The 12571-nt window shown below is 41.2% G+C and overlaps 1 protein-coding gene and 1 pseudogene across 1 annotated transcript in view; one reads left to right on the top strand and one right to left on the bottom strand.

Moving 5' to 3' along the window:
* LOC145488889 (transient receptor potential cation channel subfamily A member 1-like) overlaps window positions 1-12571 on the bottom strand; it is a 77166-nt gene that overhangs the window by 24322 nt on the left and 40273 nt on the right. The gene's annotated exons all lie outside the window — the stretch shown is intronic.
* LOC145490725 (uncharacterized) lies at window positions 10713-12377 on the top strand (annotated as a pseudogene).

Here is a 12571-nt window from a genome sequence, read left to right as displayed (position 1 = left end):
AAGAGAGAAGTCTAAGAAACTTGTAATAGGCGAAAGAACCAAAGTTTATATAAGTTCCCTTCGGGTACCAGGGTGTACGTTGTAGTTGCATGCATGTTAGTAGAGAGGGCACCGCGTGAGCATTCAGTACTACATAAACTTGCCAATATCACAGCACGGACTGTTGAGACCCAACACACGCTACAACACAGGACGCAACATTTTTCACTTGACGTTTATCAAACGGCAACATTACCTGAATGTGTGCTTATAATTATGTAATCAAAACATTTGGGTTGAAGAGAACAAATTAGGAACTATTCAACTTAAGTAAACTTGTTATTACGATCGCCTCGGTAGTTATTGTGAGTTGATTTTTCAGCGACGTTAATGTACAGACGAAATCCAAGACAGCTGAAGCAACTGTAGGTTGGTTTTGATCATCACACATTATCTGGAGAACTAGAATCACTAAAAGAAAACCATAACACTACTCCAGGGGCCAAGCCTCCTGTTGAGATTGTGAATGTTTACACAGGTTAGGATTCACGTTGATTATTTTTGTAGAAACAGAGATAGATGATTGATTTACATAAATTTTCAAAAGATCAGAGATAAATTCTAAAACTGTCCTGATTTTCTTTTTTTAATTAAACAAACTAGACTAAACATAATACAGTGGTTGCTGTTCAAACATCTGTGCACATGATGTCATGTCAGTGAAAATAAAACACAACATCACGGTGACTCAGCAGTAATATGAAAACAGAAACTACTTTAATCTGAAAAAAAAAGCATGGTATACGACTCATCTGATTTCCATACAATCAATTCCCTCGAACCGAATATGTCACTTTGTTCTTTACCAGAGTCAAAGTGTCTCACTTCAAAACAAAATCGATATATATAATAGTCAGCCATTTCAGATTCGATTGTTTGTTAATAGTTCTCTTTCCTCTCAAGTGTCGACGACAACTTGAGCAGAGAGTAATGTTTGCTTTCGCCGCTCCTCCATCAGTTAAGGTACTGAATACTTTCAGGAGATAAGAATCTTGATAAATATAAGATATAACCCCTTGAAGTAATTCAGCTAAAGCATCGAACTTGATACGAAAACTTGTTCCATGAGTACAAATCTTCAACTGAATCTATGAAAAAAGGTTCTCGAAATCATTCTCTGGACAAGCGTCATTCTAATATCGCTAGTTTTCCACGACAGATGATTTCAAAAAAATCTAATACGCGAGAGAGATTTATAACCCTTTTCACGCTTGCTGGATAAGTTGTTAGTACAGTCAAGCGTGCGTGCTCTGAATATCAAAGCTTATCTGTAACGCTCGTGCAATATTTTCGCGCCTGGAATTTCTGATATACGGCAAGCCATATCTATTTATCATAATTAGGAAGGTGCAGCTGAACTAACTCTAAAGGTTTTTATCAAAGAGGAATTGGAAAATTTCAAAATAAGAGCCGTTTCCTTTGCCAAATTAATAAACCACTCTTTAGACATACAGTAATAAAGGGAACTCAACTTAACTTTCTGAAGGATTTTGTCCTAAATGTTTACCTCCCTTTTAGCGATTTTTTTTTTTTGCGGTAAATCATGTTTACTCTATGTGTAAACTAATTTAACGGACTAAAAGTCTCAGATACAAAGACTAATTTTGCTCAAAAATTCGTTATATTTGTGTTCAGTAGTTATATTAATGATTTATGTACAGTTTGATTCGATGTTAGCAAAGATAAACTTTGTTGTGTCCTTGATCTTTTTGACCTGGAGGCACAAAAAATGATTGTTTGCATGAAGTAATAAGTTGCGGTGAAACACAATTTAATAACACCTTCTTCCCAGAAAATCATATCTTTTGTGCGGATTAATTTCAACTTTGTGATGTTAATGAAGTTTTCTTTCTTTTGTTGATCAATGTATTTGTTTTCATTGCAATTTTCGCGAGCAACAATTATACAGACAGTTTCTTGGAAAAGGTCATAAAAGTCATAACAAAACGACGAGCAAACTGCTATCGCGAAAAGAAAGGAAGAGGAAAAAATATGAGAAAGATTCATTTCATGTAATGACGTCTTGTGTCACATACACTGTTAAACGTGTTATTTTGCTGTGGTCTTATTCCAGGAATGTAAATTATCCTGGCTTTTTTATAAATTGAGATTCATTTCATAACATCGCTTGGTTTGGATAAAAAAAAAATCGTGCAAAACATGATCCATCTATTACGGTATGTTTTGACTTCTTTTCATCAGTTGAAAAAGACATTTCTTTATTTATACGTTAAACCCTAGCTCACTCATTACGATTATAACAAAGTTCACTTGTAATTGTGCACGTACATGAACCTGAATCTCAGGCCTTTAATTTACTTCGAAGCTTGGTCCCTGCCTGATATTGATGTACTGCAGCTAAGATGACGAAATATGTAATTTATCAACAACACATGTCGTAATCAGAGTTATTTTCTGCTGAGCTGTTATTTTAGATTGGAAAACGAAATCGCCGACAACATTCGATCGACCGTATAGCTTTCCTAAATTTGAGAATGATGCCTCGCATGAATTAATGTAAGCTCTTAAATATGTCTGAGACCTTGGAGAAAGAAGAGCAAAATTTTAATCTCACACCCGTGATACTGGAACGATTATTGTAACGTTAATAGTAACGGTATTTAAATTAACTTTCGACTTTTTCCCTGTAAAAACGATCATGTGGGCTGTCAGTAAAAGCCATAATGACCACACATGTTGCAAACAACCCCGATTGAAAATTAAAAGAAAAAAACCTCCTAACTTAACGTACAGGATATGGATCTCATTAATAATAAAATGTAATTGTGGGAGGTTTGCTCTTCTGAAGGTTTGTTACTAAAACTTGTACACTGCTCCTTGGGTTGATATGTCAACCCTCGCTTTCCTATTTTCTTCTTGTTGATCACGCGATAAAGTGGACGTAACCAAATGAATATACTTGTGCGATAGTTTCTGGGTCTATGGTTTTACTAACGTAAGATTTACTTGAACGTCAACATCGTTAGTCAAGCATCATATTTATTTCAAGCCCACCTGCTTCGTTTCTTATTGTTGGTAATGCCTGATTAGGCCTTCGGGTATTGGGTGTAAACTGGATGCGTGTAAGCGCAACGATATAGTACAGTAAACTGTCCTTCAGTTGTCCATTATTTCCTTGAAACTGAAGCTAAAGAGAGCTTTTTCACAACAGAGAATTTCGTTACGTATTATGTAACTGATAGGTTTTTCTACGATTAATAGAACTTAAGTCTTTCCTACCTGATGCAGCCCAATCCGTTTGCACGGATTTCGCTCCACCGTTTCATTGATGCTTTTCTGAAGAGAGCTTCCCGCCATGGAATTGTCAGGTATTCGTCGAGAATTCCTGGTATCAAGAAGGCTTAAGCGGAGAGACATTTCTTTGTCATCGATTCCGTCCAGCTCGATGTACTCTGAATCGTCTATCGTCTTGCGCAGCTTTCACTTCTTCAATTATCACGCAAGGTCTTGTTTGCAGATGTCACGATGATCTTCTCGCGCTGTGGTTGGTTCATAAACTGTGAGTAGTAATGGACGCTTATATGGCCGGTAACCAATCAGGAGCCGAGAAAGACAATAGGCTATTGTTTGGAGAACAATGGATTCTATTGTTCTCTAAATCAGAGATGGCGCCTTGAAAAATCGGACCAATCAGGAGCCGAAATAAGAATTCAAGATGGCGGCGCACACGAAAGTCGGCCATGTCGGGAAACAGCCCACCAGCCTCGACGGAGGACCTGGGATTGGTCTCACGGATTTCCAAGGCAACTCAATTGTTAAAAAAAGTCGATACTTACAGTAGCCTGTATTCCTAAACGACAGAACTCCGTCCGGCAAGCGGCCATGATGAAGACTGAGAGACTTGGGTTCGACTCCAGGTTAGACAGGGTGGTGCAAAGCAGGGTGGAACGATGACCTCATCGGAAACCAATCAGAGAATAGATGACATCAGCCTACATCAGTATAGACCCATTTACCTCGCTTTCATGCTGGGATTTTAATGAGATGCATCCAACTGTGACTCATGAAAATTCGTCTTTGTCTGGCAAGGGTGTCACGCGTCACGCAAAATTCATTTTAAAAACAAAGATTATATTCTCCAAAAGTCCTGGTGTTACAAACTAGGTCGTGTTCTGAGTGACCAGCGTCCATACACTATTTCCAAACAAGGTATGTGCGTGCTGACGAAGGGGATAGAGTGTGTCTTAATACATGAATGTCATTTTCTCAGTATAAAATAATGTTACCATTGATCATTGTTTTTAGGACATGTGGTGGCTCCTAAAGGAGCCGGTTTTTGTTTTGATGTTTTACTTACTGCTCGATAATTGAACGCACACATAGTCTCTTCCTGTTCGCAACTCTCTTCTGAAGAACCATCTCTTTAGAGTGTTGAAGAAGTTTCTGTAGTACTGTCGCCATGAAGTTTTGTTTTTTACAGACCTCCATCTCCTTTAATTTCACCTCCCCGCTAATCTTTGGCGATGGCGTACCATCAACCAATGAGTTGCTAAGAAGAGAAAGATCTCTCTCCACTTCCAAAAGTGCTTTTGAAATCGTAGGGTCGAAATCTTTGTCGCACTCCGTCGTCAACTTGAGTTGTCACACGTGGAATAAATTAAAACCGAAAAGCACATGTATCTTAACCCCTGAGAATAACATGTAAGAAATTTCAAACTTTTCGCGCTTGAAGTAAAGATCCAACAAACACTGCAAATCGCTCTTAATCCAGCAATTATAGTTGTCTAAGCGGGTTTCCAATAGCGACAAAAATAAATCACTTACATCAAGCCTAATCGTTTCCTCCAAAGCGACGCACAGTTCTTGATCACTCAACTCCATAACTGCCAAGACAGGACAGAAACTACAAAGGAGACGTGAGCTGAACGTTGTCACAAGTAAAATGAATTCTTTTAAGACCGTTTGACTTATAAACAGGTATTTACAAAACAATAGACAATGTCAGGTGGTTAACAATCAATGAGAAGACGGGGGGATAAGGGGGTATACCGCACAGTACTGTCATTAAATTGTTATAAATAAAACAGAGTCTGAGTCTTTATAACATTTATTGCATAATAATAACTCCAAAAGGAAAATTGATTATAATTTTAAGTCTTTACCGTCGGTATTCCACAAAGTGTTGGGAACTAAACTCGTTTCCAGTTTCACAGACTCTTGGTCCCAGGCCCCAAAACGTACGATATTCTGGCCTAGTTTTCTTTGCTTTTGGTCATGAGGTCTTTGCCTGATCCGTTCCTTATTCTTGGCATAATAACTTCTGCAATATTCGTTGATCTGTTCCCTGTTGTTTTTACAGTACATGTATTGTCTTCGGTAATTTCTGATGTGCTCCTTGTTCTGTTGACAATAAGCTCTCTGGCCGCCGGCGAGTCGTTCCTTGTTGTTTTTATACCATCTTTTACGACAGTTTTGAGAATACCGACGTTCTCTGCACGATATCTTTTTAAGTTGGGCCAGGATTCGCTCTCTGTTCTTTGCATAATATTTTTTGTGGTAGGCCTTTTTACAGACAACCTTCTGGTCATTCCCTGACAGTTGGTTGGAGCAATTCATCTTGCATGTGTGGCGTCTTACAAATAATAGGGACTTTAAGCAGCGGGAACGCGGACGGCGACGGGGACGCCGAAACCTGTGAGAAGGTTGGGGAGAGAACGCCGTTGTGGTGGGAATTCACAAACATTAAGTGGCAGTCCCTCTAAAAGCCTTGCCTGACCAAAAATTCGATAGCCTATTTATGACCGTTGCGGCTAACAAAGTTGCCCTAAACATTCGTTATGAAGGGCTTTTGTTGAAGGTCTCATTGATAATGATGAAAAAGTAGCTTCTGCTAAGAAACATACCCAATTCAAGACTAGAGTGCTAAAACCATACCCAATTTATAACCAAAATGGCCAAAATCGATACCCTATTTATGAAAAACCCTACCCTTTGGGGGCCTCACATACAGATACCTGGGTAATTGGTCACGTTACAACTTGTGTGACATTTTGACGAAGCTGGTGCAGCTTTCGTTGTATAAACGGTCCGATAAACGGATTCCGAAGATTATTTTATGCGTTGTGCAAGATACTAAAAGACAAGCATCAAGCATAACACAGAAGTAAAGCCCATCATTCATCGCAAAGCATAGTTCCATTCAAGCGCGTCGTGTTCATTCACGTACATTTCCCAGCGATGCAACCGGCAAGTGTTCGTTGTTGTTGTTTTTCGAATTCGGGCATATAGCCCTCAAGCTCCCAGTAGTCTTGGCAGTAGTAAAAGATTCAGTTGCCACTAAACGGTAAATGAAAACTTACGATTCTCTTCATCTCCTAGTGCTACCTCTGCGGCAGAATTTATTGAAGGGTCAGGACGACGGCTACGGTTAATTTCTGCAGACCGGCGCCATTATTTACTTTTGGAGTCTCGCAAGTCTTGAGAATTGATCAACTTTAACGCAACCTTCACCTCAAAACTGGATCTAGAGTGTACACAAGTATTAAAGGAAGCTATTTGCCACTACTCAGAAGGTCAACAAACGAACCTGAACGGCAGAAGATGTATTTTCACCGGGTGCTAGGGTTATGCAAATAAGCTTTGACACGAGCGATAGCTATGTAAACACACTGACTGTGGCAGATTTTAATCTGTTCTCGTGTGCAATCCAAGGAGATACCCACCGGTTTGAACTTATAGAACGGTTGATTAAGGTATGAAATTTACTGTGATGTGCTCTTTAGGCTTCATTTAGACCCAACTTTTGAGATTTTCCCCGTCAAATTCGGCTAAATTTTAGTAGGTGATCAAAGGCCTCGGAGTAGGGTGTCTTCCAGGCTCGCTGGTAAACTTAGAATTTTTCGAAAAGTTTCCATATTCCGTCAGTCAAAGTAATGAATGTACCTTAAAATTCTTATGAAAACGAAATTCCGTGAGCTGCATTTTAGGTGACGTAGCACGCTTCACAAAATCGGTGAATTTTACCTTTCTGATCACGGTTGGCAACCTCAGTTCGGCCAAAATTCAATTTTGGCTCGTAGCAAAGCAGAAATAAGGAATTGGAAAATAATAAATTGCTTCATTATATATGTGTGTCAAACCCTTTCACTGACAAAAAATGAAGGAAAATTATTTTTGGTCCCGAAGTCGAGTGGACCGCTTTTAGCGGGACTGCCACTTAAGCAGCACCGTCGGAAACCGCGGTTTCCGCACTGTCAAGCTTAGTGACATTACTGATATTCGTCCTCTGTTTATCAGGATGAACTAGGATGACTTCATTGAAAGAAGTTCGCAATCAACTCTTGATAATCCACGATGAAGGTGTGTTAAACGATGACGAACTTCTACTGTTGTACGATTTAAACCGGTCTAATGATCTCGACCAACCTTATGAGTCCTTTCCTGATTTTAACTTCGATGGTTTGAAGACGACGAGTGCCTGTCCGAATTTCGCTTCCGCAAACGCAACTTACCGCTTCTCGCTGAGTTGTACGATGTAGTAAACGGACTTATTATCAGCAGAGGTTTAATCAACCTGGTGCAACAAATCAGTGTGCCGACTGATAAAGATCTAAGTAAACCACTGATCTTACGACTGAAAATGGAAACAGCTACACAAGTTTTAATGGTGTCTATCCTTTTAAATGTGTTAGAATTTCACCATAATGAGCCATTTGACATTTGAGTACTTCTTGAAAGGAAAAATTTTGATTGAAATTCGTGTAAGTTTTCTTTATTTACATAAGCTTTCAAAAAATATATTTCATGGTACTTACAAGTTCGCCGACTGGCTTAAGTTCGCTTCAGATTTCTCGACGTTTCTCTAAAATGAAATATCTCACATAGCAAGAGAAAACAAGCACTAAAGTTGCTCGAAATAAGTAACACGGGTTATTTACGCAGCGGAGGAAACGAAAGTGAAAACCCACGTTTTCAAACAACGTGAAATGAGCTTCACTCACGTCGGGCCCGAACGTAGAACGTCAAACTGTTTCCCGCCAGTCATGCGCTGTAGAACTTTTGGCTTTTCCCTGATCTTATGGCGTTCCCGTCGCCGTCCGCGTTGTCGTTGCTTAAAGTTCCTAATGACTAAAACCCTGGAGTCACACACTCATATAAGGGTTACATGGCTAATTCAGGTCTCAACTTCCTCTTCTAATTCCTCTTCGTCATCATCGTCGGAGAGTAACTTCTTTCGCATCAGTCTGTTTAACAGGAATTTCCATTTCGCCACTGCCGACTCAGCCGCTTCGTCAAAATCCATGTCGTCTTCCTCAATAAAGCGTCAAAGAGTCTTCATGACTTTAAGGTGTATTGCGTCGTGCTTGATACGGTGAGTCCATTTTAGACGCTCTAAGTAAGTCCTTCGTAGCCTTCTTCTACTTACAGGTAATAGGGCATTGAAAGCAGCATTTTCGGCATAATTTTTGGATTTTCCCTAATCCAGGAACTGCTGGACTTCTTTCAGGTAGCATCCTTTGAGATCTTCCCCGACATTTTGACGTAACGGACTCCATTGATCTGATTCATCGTCGTCCGCTTCTTCTTCCTCTTCGGAGCTGCTACTATCCTCCTCTTCTTCCTGTTCCTTTTCAGGCTCCTCTTCTTCCACCTCCTCTTCCTCTTCTACGTTTTCATCATTTTTATCTTCTACGGGGCCAAAAAAATATCTGTTGAACGATCATCCATGATTCTCGTCGCCCTTAACCCAAGACAACGTGCTTCAAATGAGCCGAGTGGATTAAACTGATATTTAATATACCATTTTGGTCAAGGATCAAACATCCTCTTTCTTTCTTCGATGCCAGCGCGGGTATCCTTCATGCGTCAGGAGGTGACTAGACACGCGCCTCCTGTCATCACTAGCGGGATGTAAATCCAGGACCGTGTTCCTAAACGGTAGTTCGATCACTTTTTGATAGGCGTCCATCATGTCTTGCTAGCAAGCGGGAAAACTTGAAGCAGTAAATTCTTCATCCGTAATTGATCTCTTGGAATTTTGAAGGCTACGATATAGTGGGCGTTCCTGGAAATACTCTTGGCGTATTTTCCTGGTGGAAACATGTCTTGGCACAAGTACAACACGGTGATACTTTGATGATGAGAGTGTTTGGTTAATAATTCTAGCAACGCTTTGTCCTCATCTCCCTATGCCATCAGATCGTCTAATATGAGGAATCCACCCTTCGGAAACCATGACTTGAGATGGTCTGCCTCTGGAATCCCTTCGTGAAACTGCACTCCAGCGTCTTCCATGTCTCGAAATCCATCTTGCCACGCCCCGTAGCAATAATGAATCGTAGGGGGAGGGTTTACAAACAATTCTTCCAAGTGATCCAAGAGTAACGATTCGGTAAAACAAGTCTTGCCACAACCAGAAGGGCCCACGACCAAAATACTGGGGCTGTCTTGAACCGAAACGCTACTCCCATTTCTATTCCATTAGGGATCCCATGGTGCTTTTTTGTAGGATATGGGATCTTTGGGATATCCTCTGGTGTTTTTTCCTTTGACAACTATGTTTCTCGTGACGGATTCTATTGTCTTCACGCGTAAAGAGTCTCTGGCAATAACTCTTTACTTCAAATGAATTAAGGCAGTTGAAGCATTATTTTTATCCTAACCCGATAATTATTGGTGATTTAGTTGATCGTTACGATCATAAAAGAAAGGGAAAACAAAGGACTTGAAGAGGATGAGGAGGAGGAAGAAGAGGAGGTGGAGGAGGAGGTGGAGGAGAAGAGGGAGGTGGCGGAGAAGGAGGAGGAGCAGGAGCAGGAGGAGAAGGAGGAGGAGAAGGTCGAGGAGGAGGAGGAGAAACAGGTGGAAGACGAGGAGGAGGTTGAGAAGGAGGAGGAGAAGGAGGAGAAGGTGGGGGAAGAGGAGGAGGAGGTGCAGAAGGAGAAGGAGGTGGAGGAGGTGGAGAACGAGAAAAAGGAGGAGGAGGTGGAGGAGAAGGAAGAGAAAGAGGTGGAAGAGGAGAGGAGGAGGTGGAGGAGGAGAAGGTGGAGGAAGAGGAGGAGGAAAAGGAGGAGGAAGAGGAAGAGGAGGAAGAGGAGGTGAAGGAGGAGTTGGAGAAGAAGAAGGAGAAGGAGAAGGAGGAGTTGGTAGGGGAGGAGGAGAAGGAGGAGGAGGAGGAGGAGGAGGAGGAGGAGGAGGAAGAGGAGGAAGAGGAGATGAAGGAGGAGGAAGAGAAGGTGGGAGAAGAAGACGAGGAGGACGAGGAGAAGGAGGAGAAGGTGGGAGAGGAGGAGGAGGAGGTGGAGGAGGAGGAAGAGTCGGAGGTGGAGGAGGTGGAGGAGGAGGTAGAGGAGGTGGAGGAGGAAAGGGAGTAGGAGGCAGAGGAGAAGGAAGAGGAAGAGATGGAAGAGCAGGAGGAGGAGGTGAATGAGAAGGAGGAGGAAGAGGAGGAGGAGGAAGAGGATGTAGAGGAGGAGGTGAAGGAAGAGGTGGAGGAGGAGGAGAAGGAGGAAAAGAAGAAGGAGACAAAGTATCTTTAAGGGTGCACTCGAAGAAATGATAATTTTATTTCCGTTTTTAGGCTCGATTTCCGCACGTCTCTCGAGTCCAGTCTACTAGCGCGGGCGAGTTTAATTCAAACTTTTCGACGAGCATTCCCCGACCTTTTCGTATGGGAGTTTTCGCCTGGGAGGGGGCGGGGGGGGGGGGGGGAGGGAGAGGTGAGGACTGCTGTCGCTACCGTTTTGACTTTCGTTATCAATGTCTGTTCAAACGTCTTGGATTAGCTGATATTGATTGTTGTAATCAAGTCTTATACTCTTTGTTCCAGGCTCTAAAATGTTCTTTCTTTAAATTCCGCGTTTAATCATTCTGTACCGTCTTACATTTGCTTAAAAGAAGTGCTTTTATTAATTTGTCGGCAGCCTATTCTCGGGGATCATTACAACAAGGACTTCAGACGGCGCATGGAGACGAGGCAGTCACGAAGAGATTACGTGGGCAATGTGGACCGGAAGTTAACAAATTAATGGTGGAGGATTGGGAAACACTTGCTCTCCTTTCCAAGCCCTCCATATGCCTGTACGTCCAAGTCACTCAGGGTTATTTTGTTCACTTCAGCGCAAAATAGTTATCACTTCCAAAAGTTGCTTTTTTTCTCCAAAGAACGATTAGAGAACTTCATTGCAGAAAAAAGTTACTTTTAACACATTATAAACTCAAGAGAACTTATTAGTTACATTTTTATCAAATTTGTTTTTCTTAGTTTAGTAGTTGTCTAGTTATTATACTCTAGTGTAAATTCACACTACTTCTGTGAAGACTGTGAAAATAAGATACGATTTCGTGTTTGAATAAAGACTGATTGATTGATTGAGCCATTCAAACTCCTCTTGTGAAAAGTGTGACATTATAGCGTTTGTTAATTTGTGTCCTCTTCAGACTAAGGCCTAGGTACAAGACACGATATAATTCACACGTTTTCGTTAACTTTTGTCGACAGGACACTTAAGAGTACGAGCTTCCTAAGAACATGCCGGTGACTCCACGTATGATGCACAAGGCGGGTCGATCATCAAGTGAGCCAGTCTGGGTGACAGTCCGACAGGGAGCTCTGCCACCATTACCAGCAGTCAAAAGATCGGACAGCTTCCTCACCATGGCCGAGTCCGCTTCAGGAAACGCCTCACAGTTGTCGTTTATGGTGGAGTAGATCACGCTTTTGGTGAAAGATTAGAGCGACTGTCTTTTGGTTCGTTATGATTGACATCTCCATGGCAATCAGAGCGGGTAAACAACATCTGTGTCTTTGCGATGTCTCGCCTGCACAAATACTTTCTCTTGTTGCTAACTTACTTCTATCTCCGAGACTGTGCGAGATATTTCAGAATTTAGCACAACGAAGCTTACTGATTCGAGTCGGTTGTGAAAAATCGTGGGCTATAATTAGCCAATCAGCTTCACCGTGACACGTCATCAGTGTGAAATGTCGTTCGTCATTTCCAGGGCAAGAGAGAGAAGGAGAGGGAAAAGTCAACCGTGTTTATTCAATTGTTATTCTGAAGGGAAAGCTATCATCTGTTTCAAATGATTGTAGCATTCTTGTGACTTGCTACACTACGATACTTGTCAAGGAAAGATTACGTTACGAGCCAAACGAATGCCTACATTGAGAGGTTACCTTTGAGTCGTTCAGAAATATGATAGAAGAGAGGGTATGCCTCGAGGGGTCTGCCCTCGCACTAACAGGAACTTGCGGAAAAGAGACACTATGAAGTGATGGAAATCCAAACTCAAGGTAGTGCTGTTCATAAAACGAAAGATGGCAGAACTTTCTTGGAGTTGAGTCCAAACCAACAACAACTTAATAGTTTCGTTGATGATCCAAAATAAATCACATGACATGTATTTATCTTTCATAATTATATAGTTACGCTAAATATAATTTATTGTACAGTTGCTAAACACGGATAATTTTTGTAAATAATATTCTATAGATGTACCTCTAGGATCGAAAATAGTGATATAGAGGACAATTCGAGTATTTTTAGTGTTCTATGAAATATGAATTATG

The sequence above is a fragment of the Orbicella franksi genome, chromosome 6 (assembly GCF_964199315.1).
Source record: "Orbicella franksi chromosome 6, jaOrbFran1.1, whole genome shotgun sequence".
Lineage (NCBI taxonomy): Eukaryota > Metazoa > Cnidaria > Anthozoa > Scleractinia > Merulinidae > Orbicella > Orbicella franksi.
Note: the sequence above shows the minus strand (reverse complement) of the source record. Positions and strands in the feature narration are given on the sequence as shown.